Raw genomic sequence first — 8,771 nt, 5'->3', positions numbered from 1 at the left:
AATGGCAAAGAAGTTGCTTACCTGGGGAACAATTTTCAATCAATGGTTTGCTAGGAGTTGATATATGAACCCAGTAGGATCCTTTTCTCTTAGAAGGGGGATAACTGTTAGGATTTGTTTTCACAAACAAAATTTTATCCAGAATTTTACCAACAGAGTGAAGCTCAAATTCCCCACAGGTTGACAGTTAATGCTCAGTGAATGTTTACCCTTTTGATACTTCCTTAATCATCCTGTAGTTTTTCCTTCACCTGTCAAGCTAGTTTCTTTTTTTTTTTCCAACTCAAGTTTATTTTGATGCCAAAGTTAATAACACCTAGTTAAAATGGAAACTCAAAGACATATGATAAAGTGAAATGGACAATGAAACAAACTCTAAGATGGGGTGTCCCCTGCAGTTAAGACCTTCAGCTTTCCCTAGGAATACATTTTTAGTCCATGACTATCTTTGGTAATGAGAACTGATGTCATCATTTGCATTTCATGTTTGGTTTCACAATCCCGGGAACACCACGTAGTAGATTCCTGACTGTTCTTCCACATTTTCACTCTTGATCTTTGTCCAATGCCCAAGTATGTCTTCATCATGGGCTTACAAAGCCCTGGACTTTCTGCCATGGTATGAATCAACCTCAGCTTGATCATTCAACATCCAATTCTCACAAGTCTTCTGAATGCTAGTTCTCTAATTTCATGGCCGTTGTCAGTTTTGTGAACAATGAATAATCTCAATGCCTCCCTCCCCATACACTACTTTGTTATTCTTTATAACTCTCAATTTTCCAGCTCTTCAAAACACCTCGGATTTTTCCAGTGGTCTGGGGGAACATCCCAATTTGATTCAGAAACAACCACTTTTGAAGGGTGTGGCTTTTATTTTAATGTCCAGACTGGACCTTTTCCAGACTCAACTGAGCACCCTTGGCTCCTAGGGATATCCTGCTCTCTCAACAGCTATGGGAAGTAGAATGGGGGCCAATTCACACTCCCAAGCTTTTAGAAAAAAAAAGAGAACATTTTAATTGAATTCCAAGGCAGTTAGTTTGAGTCCTGGAAATTTGTCATTGCCTGTGGGTGGCCTGTTGAGAGACATGCATGTATGCATGGGTGGTGTGTGTGTGTGTGTGTCTTTTCTTTTGGATGTGTGTGTGTGTCTTTTCTTTTGGATGGATCCAGCTAAGACATGTTTGATTTACTGAGTCATACAGACAAATTCATCTCTAGCCCCAGCCACGTTCCTGGATCATCAACTTTGTATAATATCCCTTTCTTAAATATGATGGGCTCCAAGGTCTACTTAGCAACAGGATATTCTCCTAATTCCAGAGTTGACTCCTTCATGATGCCTGATGAGTCTCAGAAAAGTAGACTGACTTGTCTGTCTTTTACACTTGTGACCTCACCTGTATGTCTTTCCAGAATGGCACAGTCAACTATGAAAGCATTTTAACTGAGAAATTTAAAAATATCCCAGACAGCATAATTTAACAATCAAAAGATTCCACCTTCTGAGAAGTGTAATTATAGGTCTTCGTCTCTTCTGACTTTTGTAGAAAATGTGTGTGGCTATCTTCTTTTATGTCTTTAAAGGAAAAATGTTTTTATAGATAGTTCTTTCACTTTGGGGGTCTGAAGATTTGTGGTTGATTAGTGGCCCTTGAGAAGAACACATTGGGTTATTTGCTATTGATCTGGAGATTCCCCTGAAGGCTCTATGTTCTCTTAGAATATATAGCTTCCAGACTATGGAGGTAGGAATGATTTCCCCAAAAATGTGAAGCTTCAGCTAAGAGCAAAAGTTTGGAAAGATCCCTAGCATCTGGCTGTGACCATACTATGAACTAAGCTTAGATGAGAGATGATTCTTCAGTGAGATCAATATCCTTCTCTTTCCCTCAGAGGCAGTGTGTGTACCCAGCATGTCACTACCTACTTAAAGCCTGTCTCTTCCCCCTAACTCCCCAAGCCCCATTCTCCTTTACCATCTATAAGACCTTTGAAAACTGAACAAACCTTTCTTATTCTCTTGCTGTGTTTGATTGCAATGTAGGCTGTTGAGCTTTTCCCTGATGTTATCTGTAATCTTCATTTCATGGTTTAATTTGATTCAGCCTCTTCAAAGACTGTTGCCCTTAACAGATGCTTGATTCTCTCCAGGGCACAGTTTTCCTTTGTAGCTCATCCATAACTGATTATCCTCAGTATGCTAATAGTGGTAAGAGACAACAAGGCACTATGATACATTTCCTCCCATAACCATTTGGATAGATTCAGGTAATATAGGTATTTATTACTCTATTGTGTTTGTGATCATTTTCATGCACACACCCACACATCTGCTGGAAGTACTGCACCGATTACTGTGCATATGGTGAATATCCTCTGCTGAGGACTGTGATCTCTTCACCCTTGGCCCAGTGGCACACCCTTGTTGACTCAGCCTCCTCTGGTCTTATGCAGACTCCTCTGATTCTCTGCCAAGTCCCTCATCCAGATGCCTATGCATGTGAGGCTCTCACAATTCGAAGACTCTGTGACCCTCAGATCCTTCCTCTTCCTGTTTTCAGTCATTTAAATGCTATATGCTAGACTAGTCAATATAGGTTTGAGTTAGGTCTGCTATGGGGTTTGGAAGATGTGTCAGGTTGCATCTCATATCTGATAGTATTCCTGGTGTCAGTCTCATGTGTGGAGCCTCAGGGTTGGTTGTTTTTTATTTTTTCCAGAAGTTGTCTGACTTATCTAGTTCTGCTGCTGGTGGGTCTCTGGTCTCTTTCTCACCTCTCACTTCAGCCCACTTTGTACTGGGTTCAGTCTGCTAGACCTTACCTGGGTGCAGATCTTTTATACTCACCTTAATTCTTGCTTCAGGTTTATTTGGTTTTCTAGGTTAACCTTTCACTAGTTTATTTTTAGAAGAACCTGGTCGTAATTAATGAAAAGGGGAAATAAGGACAAAATGGAAGAGTCCATTAAATGTTGTCCACTGGGATTCAGAATGGCAGGTCCTCTATGTTCTTCTTTTTTTTTTGCGGGGGGCGGGGGAGGGGAGGTCCAGTCATGGGGCCTGAACTCTGGACCTGGGCGCTGTCCCTCAGCTCTTGAGCTCAAGGCTAGCGCTCTACCACTTGAGCCACAGCGCCACTTCCAGCCTTTTCTTTTTGCTTATGTGGTGCTGAGGAATCGAACCCAGGGCCTCATGCACGCAAGGCAAGCGCTCTACCACTGAGCCACCTTCCCAGCCCCCTCTATGTTCTTTATCTGTTTGACTCTTCCATATAACCTCCATTAGTTAATTTTATTGCCCCTGTGACAAAATACATAAGAGAAAAACTTAAGGGAGGAAAGGCTTATTTGGGCTCTATTTCCAAGTTCAGGCCATGTTCACTTGGCCCGATGTGCTTCAGCAGACCATCACGGCAGCAGGAGCCTGTGTCAGAGGATCTTTTTCACCTTATGGAAGACAGGAAGCCAAGAGAGACAGGGAGGAAGGTCATGTATAACCTTCAAAGCTATGCACAAAGGTATCTTCCACTTAGGGTCTACCCTGTAATATTTCTACATGCTCTCAAAATAGCAACACCAGCTAGGGACCAAGTGTTCAACACAGGAGATGGTGAGGAACATTTCATATTAAAACTGTAGCACTTTCCTACAAAGTTGACATCACATTTTTATAGAAGAGGAAACTGAGGCTCAAAGAGATCAGCTTAAGTGGTTGTATGAGATCACAGAGCCAGAAAAGGAGGAGGTAAGGTTAAAATTCTGCTTGGAATATATGTATGATGAATAGAGGACATACTTCTCCCACTACTCTATCATGCCATCCTTGCCTGACTCAGCATTTTCACCAGTCCTCCTTACTTCGCTAACGTTAGGAGTCATCTGACTTCCATGGAGAATATATTTGTTTCTATCCTGACTGCTTCATACTGGTTATACACAAGAGCTTAATCCATGTCTTCTATTTCTCCCCATTTCAATTTCTGTGCTCAGTTCCATCCCTCTTACAGTCCTTAATCCTGATGCAAGTATTTTTTTTCCTACAGGCTTGAACAGCTGTTGTCTTGGGACTTTCATTACTTGCCTGGGTTGGATTCACTATCTTGCAGATCGTGTTTCTTTCTCTCTGTTCATTTAAGCATTCCAGGAATTGCCAATGAGAAAATACATTGGCAGTCGTGTTCTGAGCCTTGTCTTTATCTCATTCATTGTCAAATTTAGATTGGAGTTGGGTAATTTCCACAGTATAATGAAGAGTGTCTTTGTTTTCTGGCATTCAGTGCTGCAGAGAAGTCAGACCAATATGGTTCTTGATACATTAGCTGTTGTTTTTTAGTAATTTTTAAAAAACTCTCTGGACATTTGGAACCATCTTTTTACCCTATGTTGATACTTTGTGATGAAGACAAAGTGATCATTTTGTAAAATGATCACTAAGTAAGATACTCAGATGGCTCTAACTTTTACGCATTTACCTTTAATACTAATTTTTTAGTTCGCTTCCATTCTCTGCCTTAAATCTTTTTAGTCAAGTGGTAGATTTCCAGACTTTCAAAATCTCTATTATTGTCTTTTGTTCTTCAAGAATGTAGAAGATTTCCTTGACATTTGCTTATCTCTCATTCTTTGTTTCTTTTAAATTCAACCTCTTCCTTTTATTGTCCTCTCCTCTTTTAATAGCTAAAAATATTGAATGTCTTTAAGAATTACAATTAGATTTAACTTTCTTCTTCTTAAGCTCCTGAATAATCTGTTTCTTTCATGATCAGCCTCAATAAGGGTTTCCTTCAGATTTCTCTTCCACACTGGAAGCTTTTCTCAAGTGTGGATTGATCTTGAACTTTTTACATGATTAAGCTTTAAACAATAGGAAAGTTGACAGTGTTTGGGAATCAATCTTGTTCATCGTTAAGCTTCCTTCATACTTAGTAGGCAGGAGTCCTGCTGTTATGAAGGGAGGAACTCATACATGCCATGGACCATACGCATACTGGATGACAAATAGTTCACATTTCATCCATTTTTAGGTGAAAAATAACTTTCTTTTCCACCCAGTGGAAAAACTTCTGTTTTTTTTGTGAATGTAGGAGAGGGAGAGGTAAAGGGGAGCTAACTGTTATGTAGGGCTTCTCACACTTGTATGGCTCTAATGTTGACCATCCCTGTTATATCAGTCTTCTCTGAGTCCACACCTGCCTGGATTTTTGCAGGGGCTCAGCCTTCTCCTTGCATCTATTACACCAGACAATGTTCTTCTATCTACTTTAAGCCTTGTAACTTAAGTGTTGGAATCATCTGATTACTAATGACATTTCCCCAACTCCTTTTGCTTTTATGGATGAAAGTGATTTTTTGCATGATTTTCCTTTGCAAAGGGGATTCAGGAAAGAAAAGGGGTAAAGATATATCATCAAACCTGCATGCTATGCTCTGATTTGCATTTTAGAAGATTCCTTTCCTAAAATGTAAATGGATGAGCTCAGAAGCAGGGAATAGAATGGCAGTAGCCATGGGCTGAAGATTGGGAAACAGGAAGGTATTGGTTAAAAGATGAAAACTCGCAGCTACAAGATGAATAAATTCTGAACACTTAGTGTCCCTAGAATTAATAAGTCTCAAATAGTGGAAATTTTCTTTTGGTAACCATACATGGAGATTTGTTTGGGGGAGAGGTACAGTTGGTTGCTGTAGGGTATGTAGGTTGGATAAAGATTAAAAAGGAAGATCGGGTGACCAGGCAGGAAAATAACTGAAGATTCTCGATCTTTATTTCTGTACCTCCACAAGATAGAGAATAGTGGACAGTTTTAAAGTTCCTCTAAGGCTATACTGACTAGCTTTGGGGATACAAAGAAGAGAGAGGAATTAAACTGGCAGTTTCTGGATTGTGTTTCTAAGTGAAGGCAGGTAATGTAAGAGAAAGGGAGAGGGACAGTTTTGGAGGGAAATTAAAAGCCTCAGTTTTGGACAAACTAAGATTATTATACCAATTAAACATCCAAATGGAGACTACTAAGTAAAAAGTAAGATGCATCTATCTATAGCCCAGAAGAGATCTGGTACTGAGAAAAACTGGGAAGTGTCTCAGTAGACAGAAGGTATTTAGACAGCTTACCAGGAATTCATTTGGGTAATCTCTTGGGATATGTTCCAAAACATTTCCTCTAAATCAGAGCATTTGCTATTACGTCAAGAATAACACAACTTCCAGGAAAGATAATACCCTTCAGTCATCCAAACTGAAGAAATCTACAAGGAAAAAAGAGAAACAGCACACTACCTACACCACTCAGAAAATCAGGACTTTTGGTTTGGTAATAATGATCCTTCTGATTTCTACCTAAATTACCTAAAAAATGTCAATTAATCAGAATTGAGTAAGAAGTCTCCAACTCCACCTACTAAGCACACACATTTCTGTCTTCTCATCATTAAAATAACAGCTATTCATAAAATTGGTATGGGAGTGGTATCTGACACATAATAAATGCTCAGTAAATGTTACTTATAATAATTTTCAAGGAGGCATTAAAGATAAATAATTAGCCCTGGAAAGAACACATGTAGTATAACGTTGGCATTGTCCTTATTACTAAGGTAGTAACAAGTTCATAATTGATCCACATTATGTTGATTTACTGAAACATAGTTAGATAAGATTAAAAATGTCAGTTGTGGGGCTTGAACTCTGGGCCCTCAGCATTTCAGCTCAAGGCGAGCACTCTACCACTTCAGTCACATGGCACAGGACATAGCTAGCAAGATCAATAGAAAGCCCATGAATTGGAAGATCTTCACTAGCCATACAACAGACAAGGGTCTCATATCTAAAATATACCCGGAACTCAAAAAATTAAATCCCCTAACAACAAATCCTCAAAGAAACAACTGCCCAATAAATAAGTGGGCTAAAGACTTAAAGAGAAACTTCTCTGAAGAGGAAATAAGAATGGCCATGGCCAACAGACACATGAAGAAATGCTCAACCTCTCTAGCTATAAAAGAAATGCAAATCAAAACAACACTGAGATACCACCTCACCCCAGTTAGAATGGCTATAATCAAGAATAACAACAGATGCTGGAGGGGATGTGGACAGAAGGGAACCTTACTGCATTTTTGGTGGGAGTGTAAACTTGTTCAACCACTTTGGAAAGTAGTATAGAGGTTCTTCAAAAGACTCCACATAGAGCTCCCCTATGACCCAGAAATCCCACTTTTGGACATTGACCCAAATGATCACAAACAAGACCACACTAAAGCTACCAACACACTATGTTATTGCAGCATTATTTACCATAGCTAAGATATGGAATCAACCCAGATGTTCCTCAGTAGATAAATGGATCAAGAAAATGTGGCATATATACATAATGGAATTCTATGCCTCCATCAGAAAGAATGACATCGCCCCATTTGTTAGGAAATGGAAAGACTTGGAAAAAATATATTAAGTGAAGTAAGCCAGGCACAAAGAAACATAGGTCCCATGGTTTCCCTTATTTGCAATAACTAGTATATGTCTGGGACAAGCAGGAAAGGTCAGATAAGATGATGTTAAGCAAAATGAACCCCAAGATAAAGATACAAGTGGTTTTTCTTTCTTGCTATTGTTTCTAACATATTTATAAGGTACCATGTGATTTTTTGTTGCTTTGTATATCTCTCCCCCATAATATAGTATCTGCTTTCACTGTATTTGATGTTGGTATAATTTGTGGAGGGGAAGGGAAAAAACAAATTGTTTAAATAGGGATACAGGTGGACCCATTGCAACAATGAGATGTACAAGATGCTAAGTCGAATAATGAACTTTACAATTTAGGTGGGCAAGGGGGGGATGTAGTTGTGCAGATGGGAGGGAAGGGGTGGTAGGGGAAAAACAAAGGAGGAGGCAACAATACTTGATAAGAAATGTACTCATTACCTTGCTCCTGTGATTATAACCCCTCTGTACAGTATTTTCACAATAAAAAACTTATTTAAAAAAGATTAAAAATGTGGAAATTGGTTTATTCTAGATATAGATTTGGCTGCAAATATTTTTTCTTTCATTCAGCTATTAAATCAACTAGCCACAGTGCCAACACTACTTAGTAATTACTCCCGATGGATATACCAACAAATATTTCAAAATTTATGAGAAAAGAAATCAACATTCAAAACTGATTTGTAAGCAAAACAAATGTTGACAAGGATGTACAGAAACAAGAACAGGGCTGGGAAGGTGGCTCAGTGGTAGAGTGCTTGCCTTGCATGCCAGAGGCCCTGGGTTCGATTCCTCAGCACCACATAAGCAAAAAGAAAAAAGCCGGAAGTGGTGCTGTGGTTCAACTGGTAGGGTGCTAGCCTTCAGCTGAAGAGCTGAGGGATAGCACCCAGGCCCAGAGTTCAGGCCCCACAACGGGACCCAAAAAAACAAAAACAAAAACAGAAACAAGAACATTCATATACTGTTGATAAGAATCAAATTAGTTCCACTATTATGGAAATCAAAACAATTAAATTGAAACCACCATGGGATTCAGACATATCACTCCTAGGTATCACTCCAAAGGTATCAGAGATATAAATTCCTACATGGAGATATATACATATCCAACTTAATATAGTACTATTCACAAGAACCAAGTTATAGGATCAGCCTAGGTGCTCAACAATGGATAATTGGATTTTTGTGTGTGTGTGGGGTCCGGTCATGGGGCCTGAACTCTGGGCCTGTGTGTTGTCCCTCAGCTCTTCAGCTCAAGGCTAGCGCTCTACCACTT

Source organism: Dipodomys ordii, unplaced genomic scaffold, assembly GCF_000151885.1.
Source record: "Dipodomys ordii isolate 6190 unplaced genomic scaffold, Dord_2.0 Scaffold7, whole genome shotgun sequence".
Classification (NCBI taxonomy): domain Eukaryota; kingdom Metazoa; phylum Chordata; class Mammalia; order Rodentia; family Heteromyidae; genus Dipodomys; species Dipodomys ordii.
Note: the sequence above shows the minus strand (reverse complement) of the source record.